General features: G+C 47.5%; 1 protein-coding gene across 2 annotated transcripts in view; it reads right to left on the reverse strand.

The window, feature by feature from the left end:
- ERGIC2 (ERGIC and golgi 2) overlaps positions 1-8,353 on the reverse strand; it is a 43,829-nt gene extending 35,476 nt beyond the window's left edge. Inside the window, exon 1 of one of the 2 annotated variants that reach the window (XM_084645926.1) lies at positions 8,160-8,353. The gene's annotated coding sequence lies outside the window, so the exon portion shown is untranslated. Of the gene's footprint in view, positions 1-8,140 lie in introns of both variants that reach the window. The other variant, XM_084645925.1, reaches the window with a different exon arrangement.
- Between the last annotated feature and the right edge of the window lie 7,892 nt (positions 8,354-16,245).

A 16,245-nucleotide genomic window follows, 5' to 3' on the forward strand; every position in this document is an offset into this window, starting at 1 on the left:
GCAGCATGTACGATCACCTGAGTGTGGGCAGGAGGCATGTGTGCATTCGGTGCAAGCAGCTCCATTCCCCTCTGAGATAAGTATGGGCTTGAGACAAGAGTGGCTGAACTGAAGGAGCTAAGGGAAACAGAGGTACACAAACAAGACCTTCTGGGCCACATTAGAGCAGTCTCACACTCAGTCCAACAGCCACTGTGCTATTGAAGAGGATGAAAGTCTTAGGGAAGGAGAACATCAAGCTAGAGCAGAGGGAAATGATCCCACAGTTTCAGATTATGTTATGGTATTTTCTCACACTGAGGTTACCTCTCCAGGGGAGGGGATCCCCGTTATTAGGAAGAGACAATAGTAATCAGGGATTTGACTATTAAAATACATATAGTTGGGTTTGTGATGACTAGGAGAACTACATGGTGAATTGCCTGCTGGGTGCAAAGGTTGCAGACCCCTCGAGACATCTAGACAGATGTATGTGCAGTGCTGGGGAGGAGGTACATTTAAGTGATGGTCGTGATACATTTAAGTACCAATGACACAGAGAACGGTAGGAAAGAGGCCCTAGAGGCCAAATGTAGGCAGCTAGGTAGGAGATTGAAGTCTAGGACCTCCCTGGTGGCATTTTTTGAAATGGTTGCAATGCCATGCACAGTGCCAGTGAGACAGGCAGAACTGAAGGATCTCAATGTGTGGATGAGATGATCATGTTCAGAGGAAGGATTTAGGTTTATTAGGAACTAGAGAACCTTTTGGGAAAGGAGAAGCTTAGACAGGAAAGATGTACTAGCCAGATTACTAGCATGTAAAAATAAAAAGGTCATAGAGGCATTTTAAAACTAAGGGTTGGGGGAAAGCCGACAGATGTAGAGAAGCACACAGTTCAGACAAACATATTCCTTAAGGGAGGATTTACTAAAGGGTATACTCTATATCTTAGTAAAGAGGAGAGGATAGAAGCTGATAAGAGTACAGATAGGAGCTGAAGAGACAGTCAAATGAAAAAAAGAGTCCCATTCAGTTACATCACATGAACGGAGACAACTAAATAGTGACACATTTTATAAGTGCTTGTATACAAATGCATGAAATCTAAGATGGGTGAACTTGAGTGTCTGGTATTAAATGAGTACACTGATATAATGGACATCCAAGAAAGTTGGTGGAACAAGGACAGTCAATGGAACACAGTAATACCAGGGTATAAAACATATAGGAATGACAGAGTAGCTCATGTAGGTGGGGGAGTGGCATTATATGGAAAAAAAGAAAACATACCATCAAAAATAATAAAAGTCTTCAATTAATCAAACAAGATCATAGCATCACTATGGATGGAAATTCCACGCTTGAATAATAAGAGTATAGCAATAGGAATATACTACCGAACACCAGACAGGATGGTGATGGTGACTGAAATGCTCAGGAAGATTAGAGAGGCTACAAAAACATAAAACCTAATAATAATGGGGGCTTGCAACTATCCCAATATTGACTAGGAACATTCCACCTCAGGACAGGATGAAGAGATAAAATTTGTAGATACTCATTTAACTTAAAATAAGGAACTACACAAAAATGAGGAGGCTAGTTAAATGGAAATTAGAGAAATAGTCACAAGAGTGAAATGCCTAAAAGCTGCATGGACACCATTTAAAAACACCATAATAGAGGCTCAAACTATATGCATACTCCAAATTAAAACAAAGCAAACAAACAAACAAAAAAAACAGTAAGAGGACCAAAACAATGCTAGCATGGCTAAACAATAAAGTAAAAGAGGCAGTTAGAGACAAAAAGACATCCTTTAAAAACTGGAAGTCAAATCCTACTGAGGAAAATAGAAAGGAGCATAAACTCTGGCAAGTTAAGTATAATTAGGCAGTCCAAAAAAGACTAGCAAAAGACACAAAAATTAACAGCAAAAGAATTTTTGTTTACATACATCAGAAGTGTGCCAAACAATCAGTGGGGCCACCACACAGTCAAGGTGCTAAAGAAACACTGAAGGAAGACAAGGCCATTGTGGAAAAGCTAAATGAATTCTTTTCATCGGCCATCACTGCAGAGGATGAGAGAGATATTCCCACACCTGACCCATTCTTTTAAGATGGCAGATCTGAGGAACAGTCCTAGATTGAGATGTCAGTAAAGGAGGTTTGGGAACAAATTGATAAATTAAACAATAACAACACTCTAGGACCAGGTGGTATTCACCTAAGAGTTCTGAAGAAACTCAAATATGAAATTGCAAAATTAACTGTGGTATGTAACCTATCACTTAAACCAGCATCTGTTCCAGATGACTGAGGATAGCTATTGCAATGCCCCCAATTTTAAAAAAGGATCCAGAAGTGCCAATATGCCTATCTTTAGCACCAGGCAAACTGGTTGAAACTATAGTAAAGAACAGAATTATGAGATACACGGATGAACACAATTTGTTGGGGAAGAGTCAATGCGGCTTTTGAAAAAGGGAAATCATACCTCACGAATCTATTAGAATTTTCTGAGGGGGTCAAGAAACACATGAACAAGAGAGATATGGTGGATACAGTGTACTTGGACAAGGTCCCTAACCAAAGGCTCTTAAGCAAAGTAGGCAGTCATGGGATAAGAAGGAAGGTCCTCTCATGGATCAGTAACTGGTTAAAAGATAGGAAACAAAGGGTAGGAATAAATGGTCCATTTTCACAATGGTGAGAGGTAAATACGATGGTCCTCCAAGGATCTGTACTGGGACCAGTACTATTCAACATATTCATAAGTGATCTGGAAAAAAGGGGTAAACAGGGAGGTGGCAAAGTCTGTACACAATAAATATCCTGAATAATTTTGTAAATCCAAATCAGACTGAAGAGTTACAAAGGGGTCTCACAAAACTGGATGACCGGACACCAAAATGGCAGATGAAATTCAATATTAATAAATACAAAGTAATTCACACTGGAAAACATCATCATTTTGTATATATAGTTGGGATTGAGTCTAAATTAGCTGTTTCCACTCAAGAAAGACCTTGAAGTCACTGAATAGTTCTCTGAAAACATCTGCTCAATGTGCAGCAGCAATCAAAAAAAGCTAACAATCTGTTAGCAACCATTAGGAAAGGGATAAACAGAAAATATCATAATACCCCTATATAAATCCATGGTACACCCATACTTTGAATACTGCATGCAGTTCTGGTCTTTTATCTCAAAAAAGGAAAAATTAATAGTCAGCCAGTTTAAAACAAACATAAGGAAGTACTTCTTCACACAATGCACAGTCAGTCTATGGAACTCATTGCCAGGGGATGCTGTGGAGGCCAAAAGTATAACTGGGTTCAAACAAAAATGAGATAAGTTCATGGATAGGTCTATCAATGGCTATTAGCCAAGATGATCAGGGATGCAATCCCATGCTCTGGGTGTCTCTAAACTTCTCACTGCCAAAAGCTGGGACTGGACAACAGGGAATGGATCACTTGATAAGTTACCCTGTGTCTGTGTGTATAAAAACATCTTCTGTATTTTCCACAGTATGCATCTGATGAAGTGAGCTGTAGCTCACGAAAGCTTATGCTCAAATAAATTGGTTAGTCGCCAAGGTGCCACAAGTACTCCTTTTCTTTTTGCAAATACAGACTAACACTGCTGTTACTCTGTACCCTGTTCTATTCATTGCCTCTGAAGCATCTGGCATTGGCAACTCCAGAAGACAATACTGGGCTAGATGGACCGTTAGTGTGACCCAGTATGGCCATTCTTATGACATTATCCAAGGGGAACTGAGCATCTCGTAATCTTCAGGCACAGAGTTGCTTGCCAGGAACTAAGATGACTAACGGGGACATTCTCTGCCAGGGATATATTTTGATCAGTACTAACCGTTTTGTCATTATCAATACTGCCTTAGAGAAAAATTCTAGAACTGCATCACCTCCCTTTCAAAAGGATTGAAACTTGAGATCTTTCTACCAAATATCCAACACTTACAGAGCAGAAAAAAGACAGACTGAAAAATTCTATGCAACCCTGAACCCAAGGCCTAAGGAAACCTGATAAACATGTGGGAAAAGACAAGCCATGATATAGAACATGAATACAGAGTTACTCCCATTTCCAATATTTCAGAGGGCAGAGCAAGTTCATCAGATAAGGGAATCTCAATGTGAGCGCCAAAGTGAGTAAAGTTTGAAAAGACAACTGCATTCCTCTTGGTATTAAATAAAGGTATTTAAATTTCAGAAAGAGAGAGAACTAAAAATTAGAAGGAACAGAAAACAAATCTGTGGAAAAGGGGAGTAGCTCCAGTCTTTCAGGGCTCTGGAAAAAGCTGACTTGTGAAGGGGGGACCCAGACAGGAACACAATTAAGTTCTCATTGAATTCTGGTCAGTCTGTCTTGGGCATTTTGGTGACCATTTGGTGACCCTGGTGCTATTTGGACAATGATTAACTGCATTGACACACAAAACAGAGACCATAGGAAAAAAGAGCAACATCAGCTACAGTAGGCACAAGACTGGGGCAAATATGACTTCATGTGACTTGCATTCTCCTTATCCTGGAGTCAGCTGGCTCCCAGTGCAAGTTACAGCATTCTTAAGGCTCTTATGTCCAGCAGCCAATGCCATAAGGTGCCATTCTGCAGCCAGAGATTATCTTGGCCCAACTCCCTTTGCCCCCTGAAATGTTCCCTACAATGCGGGCTAGAAGGAGCAATAGTCACAGAGATACAGTGGTTGGCTTTACATCACCAAGGATCTGGATCTGCCAGATTGCTTGATGCTATGCATCACCAGCAAGGCCACAGGGTTGTTTTTTTTTTAAAAGACACAGCCATCTCCATAAAATTTTATGGAAACAAAATATTGCAGTAAGATTATTTTTCTGAATCCAAGATAAAACAGTGAAAACACTTTAACTGTAATAACATTCAATTGCATTATGCTAACTCAGCATACACACTAGCCATAATGCATCTTAATTCTGTGCTCTTTCAAACACACCTCTAAGAGACCGCAGCCTATCAGCAACTGCCGAATTACCTTCACCAGCTAATCAGCAACTGCCAAATTACCTTCGTCATTAGATAAAGGGACTGGAGAAGAAAAATGAAGTCCACCTGGCAAAGACTGAAACATGTCAGAGGTTTATTATGCTTGAAGGAAAAGAACTGGCCCTTCCCTACTGTCTTCTTTCTACACAGATTTAGTTAACTACAGTATTTAACAAAACCCATACCACAATTTGAGAATAGGATTAACTCATCTAAACAAAGAGTAACATTCTTGCTTTTTAAAAAAAAAAACACATCAGTGATTTGTGCAGCCCCTGGTATGGGTGGGGCGGGGAAGGGAAATCACCTAAGAGGCTTAAAGTCTTCAGGTTTGAGACAAGTCACAAAAGAAACAGGACAGAGAAAACAATTTCTGAGAACTAGGATGTTATGATGCAGTTTAGCCCAGTAACAGATATGTGCGTTCACATGTACGAGCACATGCACAGCCTGGAATATTGTAACTATGCTGAAGATGTCAAAGGGAATGATAGAAGCACATGGGGGATGAACAAAGTGATCAAATTATGAAACAAATTTGGAGACTTCTCTTCATACCTTTCTTTTAAATGAAAATAATATTATGCACTTGACTTTAGGGTCAAATCTGAAAACTGTAGGTGGAATGCATAACAGCAAATTCAAGTTCTGGCAGGCCAGACAACTACCACTGAATTTAACCCCCAAAACTATTACAACAGCAGCAGCCAGCGACGTGGGACTCAATTCATTAATGTTAGTGAGGCACTTTGTCAGTGAGAAGGGGCAAGCAAGATGTGCTTAGGACTATTCTTCTTCTTCTTGGTAAAGGGGGAACTACAAGAGCCACAAACACTCAGTATCCCAAGGGAGGGGGGCGAGGGGACAAGAAAGATGGGAGATGGTAAGATGGGGATGAAGGGAACGCGTAGAGGAACAAGTAGGAAGATGAAGGGGGGGGAGGAGAAGGAATGAGGTGAAGGGGTGTGCAGGAGATACAATCTGATGGGGCGGGAATAAAAGAAGGGCGGGGGAGGCTAGGGTCAAGGAGGACATATGGGGGAAGGGAGCTAGCCAGGGCTAAGAGGGGCATCTTTGGAGAAAGAGATAGGGGCAAGAGGTTGGGAAAGGGAGAGGAAGGTTACAGGTGGAGGGAGTGGGAGGGGCTGAGAAAGGGATATGGGAGACAGCAGGATATATAGGGTGAGGGGAAAGGTATGTTGTGGAGAAGACAGAAGCAGGGAAAGGGAAGTGTCAGGGATATAAGGGGCATAGGGTGAGAAGAGCAGACACGATGTGTTGGGGATACAGGAGATTCAGGAAGAGAGGTAAGGACACAAGGCTCAGGATGGGGGATCCATGGGGCAAGAGGATGCAAGAACAGAGGGCTCAGGGTGAGGAGGGACTTGGGTTTGAGGGACACATGGGTGTAGGCTCAGAATGAGGTGTAGCAAAGGGGATTTGGGAAATACATGGGAAGGGGGCTTGGCAAAGGGGATTCAGGGAGTGGAGGGGCTGGGGGTAGGGAGATGCAAGGGACAGGGGCTCAGGGTGAGGAGGGGTATGCAGCTTGGGGGATACGTGGATGGGGAGAGGACTCAGGGCTGGGAGGGATTTGGGGATACATGGAGGGGGGCTCAGCGTGGGGAGCAATACAGGGTTTGGGGGGAAAAGTGGGGAGGGGACTCAGGGTGAGAAGAGATACAGGGTTTGGGAATATGTGGGGATGGGGGCTCCGGGTGAGGAGGGATATGGGGTTTGGGGGATAGGTGGGGAAGGAGCTCAGGGTGAGGAGGAGTATGGGGATACATAGGGAGAGGGCTCAGGGTTATGGTGGTCTGGAAGGGTATGTGCGGAGAGGGCTCAGGGTGGGCAGGGGGAGGGGGCTCGGGGAGGGGGGTATGGGATTTAGGGGACACATGGGGAGCTCAGGGTAGTAGGGATATGGGTTTGGAAGGGTACATGGGGAGGGGGCTCAGAATGGGGAGGGGTTGTGGGATACGTGGGGAGGGGGCTCAGAATGGGGAGGGGTTGTGGGATATGTGGGGAGGGGGCCCAGGGTGGGGAGAGAGTTGGGGGATATGTTGGAAGGGGGCTGAGGGTGGGGAAGAGTGCAGGGAGAGGGGGCTCAGGGTGGGGAAGAGTGCAGGGGTGCGGGATATGCGGGGAGGGGGCTCAGGGTGCGGGATATGTGGGGAGGGGGCTCAGGGTGGGGTGCAGGAGATACATGAGGAGGGGGCTCAGGGTGGGGTGCAGGAGGATACGCGTGGAGGGGGCTCAGGGTGTGGGATACATGGGGAGGGGGCTCAGAGTGGGGTGGGGAGAGGGGGGTTCGCGGGGAGGGGGCTCGGGGTGCAGGATACATGGGGGGGTTCAGAGTGGGGTGGGGAGGGGGGGTTCGTGGGGAGGGGGCTCAGGGTGCAGGATACATGGGGGGGTTCAGAGTGGGGTGGGGAGGGGGGGTTCGCGGGGAGGGGGCTCGGGGTGCAGGATACATGGGGGGGTTCAGAGTGGGGTGGGGAGGGGGGGTTCACGGGGAGGGGGCTCAGGATGGGGAGGGGTGCGGGAGATATGCGAGGAGGGGGCTCAGAGTGGGGTGGGGAGGGGGGATTCGTGGGGAGGGGGCTCGGGGTGCAGGATACATGGGGGGGTTCAGAGTGGGGTGGGGAGAGGGGGTTCACGGGGAGGGGGCTCAGGATGGGGAGGGGTGCGGGAGATATGCGAGGAGGGGGCTCAGAGTGGGGTGGGGAGGGGGGATTCGCGGGGAGGGGGCTCAGGATGGGGAGGGGTGCGGGAGATACGGGAGGAGGGGGCTCAGAGTGGGGTGGGGGGATTCGCGGGGAGGGGGCTCAGGATGGGGAGGGGTGCGGGAGATACGGGAGGAGGGGGCTCAGAGTGGGGTGGGGGGATTCGCGGGGAGGGGGCTCAGGATGGGGAGGGGTGCGGGGTGCGGGATACATGGGGAGGGGGCTCAGAGTGGGGTGGGACGGGGAGGGGGCTCAGGAAGGGGAGGGGTGCGGGGGATAGGCGAGGAGGGGGCTCAGGGCGGGGAGCGGTGCGGGGGGCAGGGACACCGGCGGTGCTGAGGGGCAGAGCGGCTGGGAACGGGGACAGGCGCCTACCTCCCGGCCGGCCACTGACCGAGCAGCGGTGAGCGCTTCCCGGCGCTCGACTCCGGCAGCCCGTGCCTGCGCCTCCGGGTCTGGAGCGGGTGTCTTCCGGGCCAATGAGAAGGCCGCGCGTGCCCTACCGCCAGCAAGCACCGAGACGGGCCGGCTGGAAGGGACCGAGAATGTGCCTGTCTAGCACTCCGCGGAGGCCGCGCTCTATGGTTCTGCTTCTTGCTCCTAGCCGGGGCGTTCCCTTCTCCCCTCACGAGCCGTCCTACACGCCCGGCCGGGCCGGGTGACGGGACGCGCCCGCTGCTCCGGCGTCGGGATCCAGCCGCTCAAATGCCGCGATTGATCCGATTGGCAGTAGCAGCCACCGCTCCTTGTCTGCTGACTTAACAGAGCCTCTGGGGGTCGCGTTTCCAGGCTCCCGCCCCCGCCCCTCAGCCCAAAGGCTGGAAACAGCCTTTGGTTTTGTTTTTTTTAAAGGAGCTGCGATTCTTACAAAATCCCAGGACTCCCGGAGCTGGCGCTAAAGGAAATCACCCAATAACATGAAACTCTTGATAAGAGCATGAACATTGGCAATGCAGCATCCTGCCATCAGCTCCTGTCCCGCATCCACAGGTTCGGCCGATCGCAGCTCCCACTGGCTGCGGTTCGCCGCTCCAGGTCAATGGGGGCTGCAGGAATGGCGGCCAGCACATCCCTCAGCCCACTCCGCTTTCCTCAGCCCCCATTGCCCTGGAGCAGTGAACCACAGACAGTGGGAGCCGTGATCGGCCAAACCTGTGGATGCGGCAGGTAAACAAACCGGTCCGGCCCACCAGGGGTTTTCCCTGAACAAGTGGGGGACTGGCTTTGAGAACCACTGATCTACACTACAGAGTTTTGTCAACAAAAGTTATGTGGACCATCGAAAAGCGCTATAATAACATCACTATTGCGTGTTTGCACTACGCTCCCTCTTTCTGTAAAGCGTGTCCACAATTGGTGCTCTAACATCAACAGAGAGAGCAGTGCACTGTGGGTAGCTATCCCATGGTGCTACTGTCCACCTTCTGCAGGTAAGACTTCTGGGAAGGCAGAGAGGATACAGGATGTCATGGGGTGGGCTCAATGTCCCATGATGCATTGGTTTCCATCCCAGCACTCTGTGGGCTTCTGAATGGAGGGATCTTAGTGTTATGCAAGTCTGGGTTGACAAACCGTGGCTGCAGAATTTTTGGATGTGGAAAGCCACCACGGGCAGCTGGTGAACCGGCCATTGGGGAGGCTAGCCCCTGGCCCCTCCCTTTCTGCCCAAGGCCCTGCTCCTCACCCTCCCCTTCTACCCTCCCTCCCCTGCAGGGACCCAGAGCACCCCCACTGTGGCCACCAGGCCCCCTGCCCCAGCTCCAGAGCTCTGGTTAGGCCTCCAGAGCTCTGGGCGGGCCCCCAACCACAGCCCTGGAGTGCCGCCAGCCCCAGAGCTGCGGCATGGTCCCAGCGCCCCAAGTGCCAGGTGGGCAGCGTGGCTCCAGCACCAGCTGCCCCGAGTCCCGGTGGAACTGCAACGCCAGCCCACCCCAGCCCCAGCCAACCTGGGCTACTGTGGAAGAGCAGGAAGGAACTGCAGTGCGGGAAAGGGCCTGGGGGCGGAGTGTGGGTGGGGCCACACCAGGCTGTTTGGAGAGGCACAGCCACCTGAGGCGGGGAGCTCAAATGACACCCCCATTACCCCTCGCTTGGGCCAAAAATTTGAAAGGTCTCAGTTCTGCCTTCCTCCTGTTCTGCTCCTCTCATGGTACTGCTCTGCTACCTACCCCAATGAAAGAGAACTAACAACTTAAAATGCCTTGTTCAAAAATTTTAAGTAACACTTAACTTTCATAAAAAGAAAAGGAGTACTTGTGGCACCTTAGAGACTAACAAATTTATTTGAGCTTTCATGAGCTACAGCTCACTTCATCGGATGCATGCAGTGGAAAATACAGTGGGGAGATTTTATATACACAGAGAACATGAAACAATGGGTGTTACCATACACACTCTAACAAGAGTGATCAGGTAAAGTGAGCTATTACCAGCAGGAGAGAGAGAGAGAAAAAAACCTTTTACAGTGATAATAAAAGAGGGCCATTTCCAGCAGTTGACAAGAATGTGTGAGGAACAGGGGCGGGGGGGAATAAACATGGGGAAATAGGTTTACTTTATGTCTTTACTTCCCGTCTTTATTCAAGCCTAATTTAATGGTGTCCAGTTTGCAAATTAATTCCAATTCAGCAGTCTCTCCTTGGAGTCTGTTTTTGAAGATTTTTTGTTGAAGAATTGCCTCTTTTAGGTCTGTAATCGAGCGACCAGAGAGACTGAAGTGTTCTCCAACTGGTTTATGAATGTTATAATTCTTGACATCTGATTTGTGTCCATTTATTCTTTTACATAGAGACTGTCCAGTTTGACCAATGTACATGGCAGAGGAGCATTGCTGGCACATGATGGCATATATCACATTGGTAGATATGCAGGTGGCCGAGCCCCTGATGGTGTGGCTGATGTGATTAAGCTCTATGATGGTGTTCCCTGAATAGATATGTGGACACAGTTGGCAATGGGCTTTGTTGCAAGGATAGGTTCCTGAGTTAGTGTTTTTGTTGTATGGTGTGTGGTTGCTGGTGAGTATTTGCTTCAGGTTGCGGGGCTGTCTGTAAGCAAGGACTCGCCTGTCTTCCAAGATCTGTGAGAGTGATGGGTCGTCCTTCAGGGTAGGTTGTAGATCCTTGATGATGAGTTGTTGTTTTTTCTCTCCTGCTGGTAATAGCTCACCTTACCTGACCACTCTTGTTACAGTGTGTATGGTAACATCCATTGTTTCATGTTCTCTGTGTATATAAAATCTTCCCACTGTATTTTCCACTGCATGCATCCGATGAAGTCAGCTGTAGCTCATGAAAGCTTATTCTCAAATAACTTTGTGAGTCTCTAAGGTGCCACAAGTCCTCCTTTTCTTTTTGCGGATACAGACTAACACGGCTGCTACTCTGAAACTTAACTTTCAAATGCCTGAACAGCAAATGTAACTTTTCTTGTCTGCATAGTAAACACTGGCATTTTTATCTGTTTGAATAATCAAAGTGGTGCTTTCCGTGCCTTCTTGGTTGCAAAGATTTGAACTGCTTTCTGCTGAAGGTCCACAGTCTGGGCCAGCTCATGCTCTATTGAGATGTTTGCAAGGCCGACCAGCCTCTCCTCTGTCATTGTGGAGCGTAGATCTGTTTTTATTAACTTCAGCTTGGAGAAGCTGCGTTCTCCACTGGCAACAGTTAAAGGAAGTGTCAGAAGTATGCGCAGAGCAACAAAAGCATTTGAAAAGAGGGTGGTCATCTTATCATAGAATCATAGAATATCAGGGTTGGAAGGGACCTCAGGAGGTCATCGAGTCCAACCCCCTGCTCAAAGCAGGACCAATCCCCAACTACATCATCCCAGCCAGGGCTTTGTCAAGCCTGACCTTAAAAACCTCAAAGGAAGGAGATTCCACCACCTTCCTAGGTAACGCATTCCAGTGTTTTACCACCCTCCTAGTGAAAAAGTTTTTCCTAATATCCAACCTAAACCTCCCCCACTGCAACTTGAGACCATTACTCCTCATTCTGTCATCTGCTACCACTGAGAACAGTCTAGATCCATCTTCTTTGGAACCCCCTTTCAGGTAGTTGAAAACAGCTACCGAATCCCGCCTCATTCTTCTCTTCCGCAGACTAAACAATCCCAGTTCCCTCAGCCTCTCCTCATAAGTCATGTGTTCCAGTCCCCTAATCATTTTTGTTGCCATCCGCTGGACGTTTTCCAATTTTTTCACATCCTTCTCGTAGTGTGAGGCCCAAAACTGGACACAATACTCCAGATGAGGCCTCACCAATGTCGAATAGAGGGGAACGATCATGTCCCTCGATCTGCTGGCAATGCCCCTACTTATACATCCCAAAATGCCATTGGCCTTCTTGGCAGCAAGGGCACACTGTTGACTCATGTCCAGCTTCTCGTCCACTGTAACCCCTAGGTTCTTTTCTGCAGAACTGCTGCCGAGCCATTCGGTCCCTAGTCTGTAGCGGTGCATGGGATTCTTCTGTCCTCAGTGCAGGACTCTGCACTTGTCCTTGTTGAACCTCATCAGATTTCTTTTGGCCCAATCCTCTAATTTGTCTAGGTCCCTCTGTACCCTATCCCTACCCTCCAGCGTATCTACCTCTCCTCCCAGTTTAGTGTCATCTGAAAACTTGCTGAGGGTGCAATCCACGCCATCCTCAAGATCGTTAATGAAGATATTGTAGAAAACTGGCCCCAGGACCAACCTTTGGGGCACTCCACTTGATACTGGCTGCCAACTAGACATGGAGCCATTGATCATTACCCTTTGAGCTCGATGATCTAGCTAGCTTTCTATCCACCTTATAGTCCAGTCATCCAGCCCATACTTCTTTAACTTACTGGCAAGAATACTGTGGGAGACCGTGTCAAAAGCTTTGCTAAGTCAAGGAATAACACATCCACTGCTTTCCCCTCATCCACAGAGCCAGTTATCTTGTCATAGAAGGCAATTAGGTTAGTCAGGCATGACTTGCCCCTGGTGAATCCATGCTGACTGTTCCTGATCGCTTTCCTCTCTGCTCAGTGCTTCAGAATTGGTTCCTTGAGGACCTGCTCCATGATTTTTCCAGGGACTGAGGTGAGGCTGACTGGCCTGTAGTTCTCTGGATGCTCCTTCTTCCCTTTTTTAAAGATGGTCACTACATTAGCCTTTTTCAAGTTGTCCGGGACCTCCCCTGATTGCCATGAGTTTTCAAAGATAATGGCCAATGGCTCTGCAATCACATCTGCCAACTCCTTTAGCACTCTCGGATTCAGCGCATCCAGCCCCATGGACTTGTGCTCTTCCAGCTTTTCTAAATAGTCCCGAACCACTTCTTTCTCCACAGAGGGTTGGTCACCTCCTTCCCAAGCTGTGCTGCCCAGTGCAGTAGTCTGCGAGCTGACCTTGTTCGTGAAGACAGAGGCAAAAAAAGCATTGAGTACATTAGCTTTTTCCGCATCCTCTGTCACAAGGTTGCCTCCCTCATTCAGTAAGGGGCCCACACTTTCCTTGACTTTCTTCTTGTTGCTAACATACCTAAAGAAACCCTTCTTGTTACTCTTAACATCTCTTGCTAGCTGCAACTCCAAGTGTGATTTGGCCTTCCTGATTTCACTCCTGCATGCCTGAGCAATATTTTAATACTCTTCCCTGGTCATTTGTCCAATCTTCCAAATGTGCACATATATTCCAGAACAGCCTTTAGAGTTGATCCTGCTGAAATGTATCTTGAAAGGGCTTTCAGTTCATCTTCTCCATCACTTGCATCAGTATCGCACATGTCATCATGTGTCAACACTGTCTCTAGTGCCCTGCATTGCTGGTGTAGGTCTTCTTCAGGTATAGTGAGGAGTTTTGGAATATCATAAAACATCCCAAATATACTGCTGTGTTTCTTGAACTGCATGAAACATCTTCAACTGACTGTATTGCACAATCTAGCACCTGGTTAAAGAATTCAACTTTGAATTGTTGTATGGGGTCTCATATGGTTTTATCCCGTGCCTCATAATCAAAATGTCTTCTTCGGTGAATCTTGTATTCTTGAATGGGTGGGAAAATAGCTTCAGCGTGAAGTTCCTCTGCCAACTTCTGTGCACTCTTCAGAACATTTTGAAATCCCTCATCTGACTGGTAAGACTGTAGGTATGACTTTGCTTTGTCCAGTTGTTCCATTGCTCCAGATATCTCAAGGTCAACACCTTGGAGTCTCTTGCTTACAACATTTATTTCAAACGGTATGTCATGCCACAACACTAAGCCACACAGAAATTTGAAGTTCTGTACGTTTCTGGTGATTCCATTTTCCTCTGACACTGTTCTCCCATGAACAGTTCCTGTCATAGTTGCCATTATGGAGGATAATGCTATGGCATCATCTATCTTCCCAATTTGGTGTTTGATAGGTTTTATTGCCTCCACTCGACTTTCCCATCGTGTGGCACTCAGTGATTTCAGTGTCAGAGAGGATGTTCCCAGATGTTGCTTCAAATTTTGCCATTGATGAGTTGATGCAGAGAAAAATATATAGATACTTTGAATTACATTAAAAAATTTATCAGCCTCACTAGAAACTGATGCTGCATCACTGACCACCAAGTTCAATGAATGAGAACTGCATGGGACAAAAAAAACTTGCGGGTTTAACTCTCGGATCCGTGTCTGCACTCCTCTGTTCTTTCCTCTCATTTTGGCACCATTATTGTAGCCCTGACCTCTCATGTCAGCTATCACAATTCCCATATCTTCCAGCTTTTTAAGAAACACGTTTGTCATACCAGCACTTGTAGTATCATCAATGTCAATAAATTCTAGAAAATGCTCTCTGACAGTGACATTTTCACTAGGTTCACAAGCAGAGACATTTTCACTAGGTTCTGTTGTTGTTACAAAGCGCACCATTAAAGTCATCTGTTCCGTATGGCTGATGTCAGGTGTACAGTCCAGAATAACAGAGTAATATCTTGCTGACTTCAGATCTGCCACAATCGTCTGTCTGTTTGTTTGACTTTTGTTGCCAGTAACTGTATGACCTCATTTTGAATTGTTTTTCCAAGGTAGTGGTGTGTGTTCATTTCTTGGGAGGTGACTCTTCTTAGATGCTCCTCGAGTACAGCATCAAACTGAGCCATCAGCTCCACAATTTTAAGGAAGTTTCCATTGTTTGGCACATACAGCTGATCTGAAGTGCCACGCAGTGCTAGACTTCGGGTAGCGAGCATTCTCACAATGGCAATAAGCCTTTTCAGAACATTTTGCCAGTAAAGGGACTCTGATGCAATCTTCTCCTGATGCTAATCATCTATGGTGGCCTTTAACCTTAGTCTCATCTCAAGCTCTTTCCACCTATGGAATGCTCTCTGGTGATTTGCTGCCTTCTCATGGCATGCCAGATTTGTAGCCAGATTTTTCCAGTCCTTTGTTCCTGTGGAACCCAATGTGGCTGGAACATTAGACTGGAAGAGTTTGCAACCAAAACAGTATGCAGCATTCTGGGTTTTTGAGTACAAAAGCCATGGCCTCTCCACTTTGCCACCATTGGGGATTTCACGCCAGTAATGTGATGGATGGAAATTTCTATTTTCATTGTCTTTGGGGAACATGAAGTTTTTTACTTGCTGTGGCCCACGCAGTACAAGGAAGTCCCTCAGGCTACTGCTCAAGGGAGTCCACAGTCCTGGATCATTTAGACTTAAGGAACTAAACTCAGCAGCAGCTGTTTCTTGCGCCTCCACTACACTCTTCTCTGATCTACACTTTTCTTCAGGAATGTGCATGGTTACATCCATTTGAGCTGGAGATATGGATGCTGCAGTAGCTGCCAGGTCACCTACACTCTGACTAACTGGAAAATCAGGCATCTCCTCACCACTCACATCCTCACTGCGGTTGGAAGGCTCACTGTGAACATTTGTGTCTATGTCTCTCAGGAGAGCTCCTTCCTGCTTCAATAGAAAAGCTTCCTTTGCTTTCTTTCTTTTTCTGAATGCTGCCACAGAGGGGCGTTTTCTTCCTTCACTCATGACTGCTGTTCTGTGCCAGCTATAGTGGCTCTCAACACTCAATTGAAGGGGACAAATTGAAGGGCCTAACTGGCTCCTACTACTTCAGTTGACTGCCTGTTCTCCTCAAGAGGGTTCAGGGAAGCAGCAGGAAACAGGAAGTTCCCTGAGAGGCTGGTGTTAATCAGTCCAGGCTCCTGGGGGTGCTAGAAAGGTACATAAGAGGCTCCTCCTCCTCTCTCTCCCTGTACCTCCTGCTGCTTTCTGTTATTCCCTCTCACCTTTTCTCCTGCCTGCTTGCCATGTCTCTTGTGCCTCCTTCCTCCAGCACAGCACTCCACCATCTCTGTGCATCTAGAGCTGAGAGAATACAAAGGCACCAGCAGCAGACACAATTTTCTACACTCTGGGTCCTAGTGGCGCCCCCCCCACCCAGTGTGGCTCCTGAGGCAGCTGCCTCAGTTCGCCACATGGTAGGGCCAGCCCTGGGCACAGCCTCCCCT

Source organism: Lepidochelys olivacea (assembly GCF_965140295.1).
Source record: "Lepidochelys olivacea isolate rLepOli2 genome assembly, chromosome: 1".
In the NCBI taxonomy this organism is placed as follows: domain Eukaryota; kingdom Metazoa; phylum Chordata; order Testudines; family Cheloniidae; genus Lepidochelys; species Lepidochelys olivacea.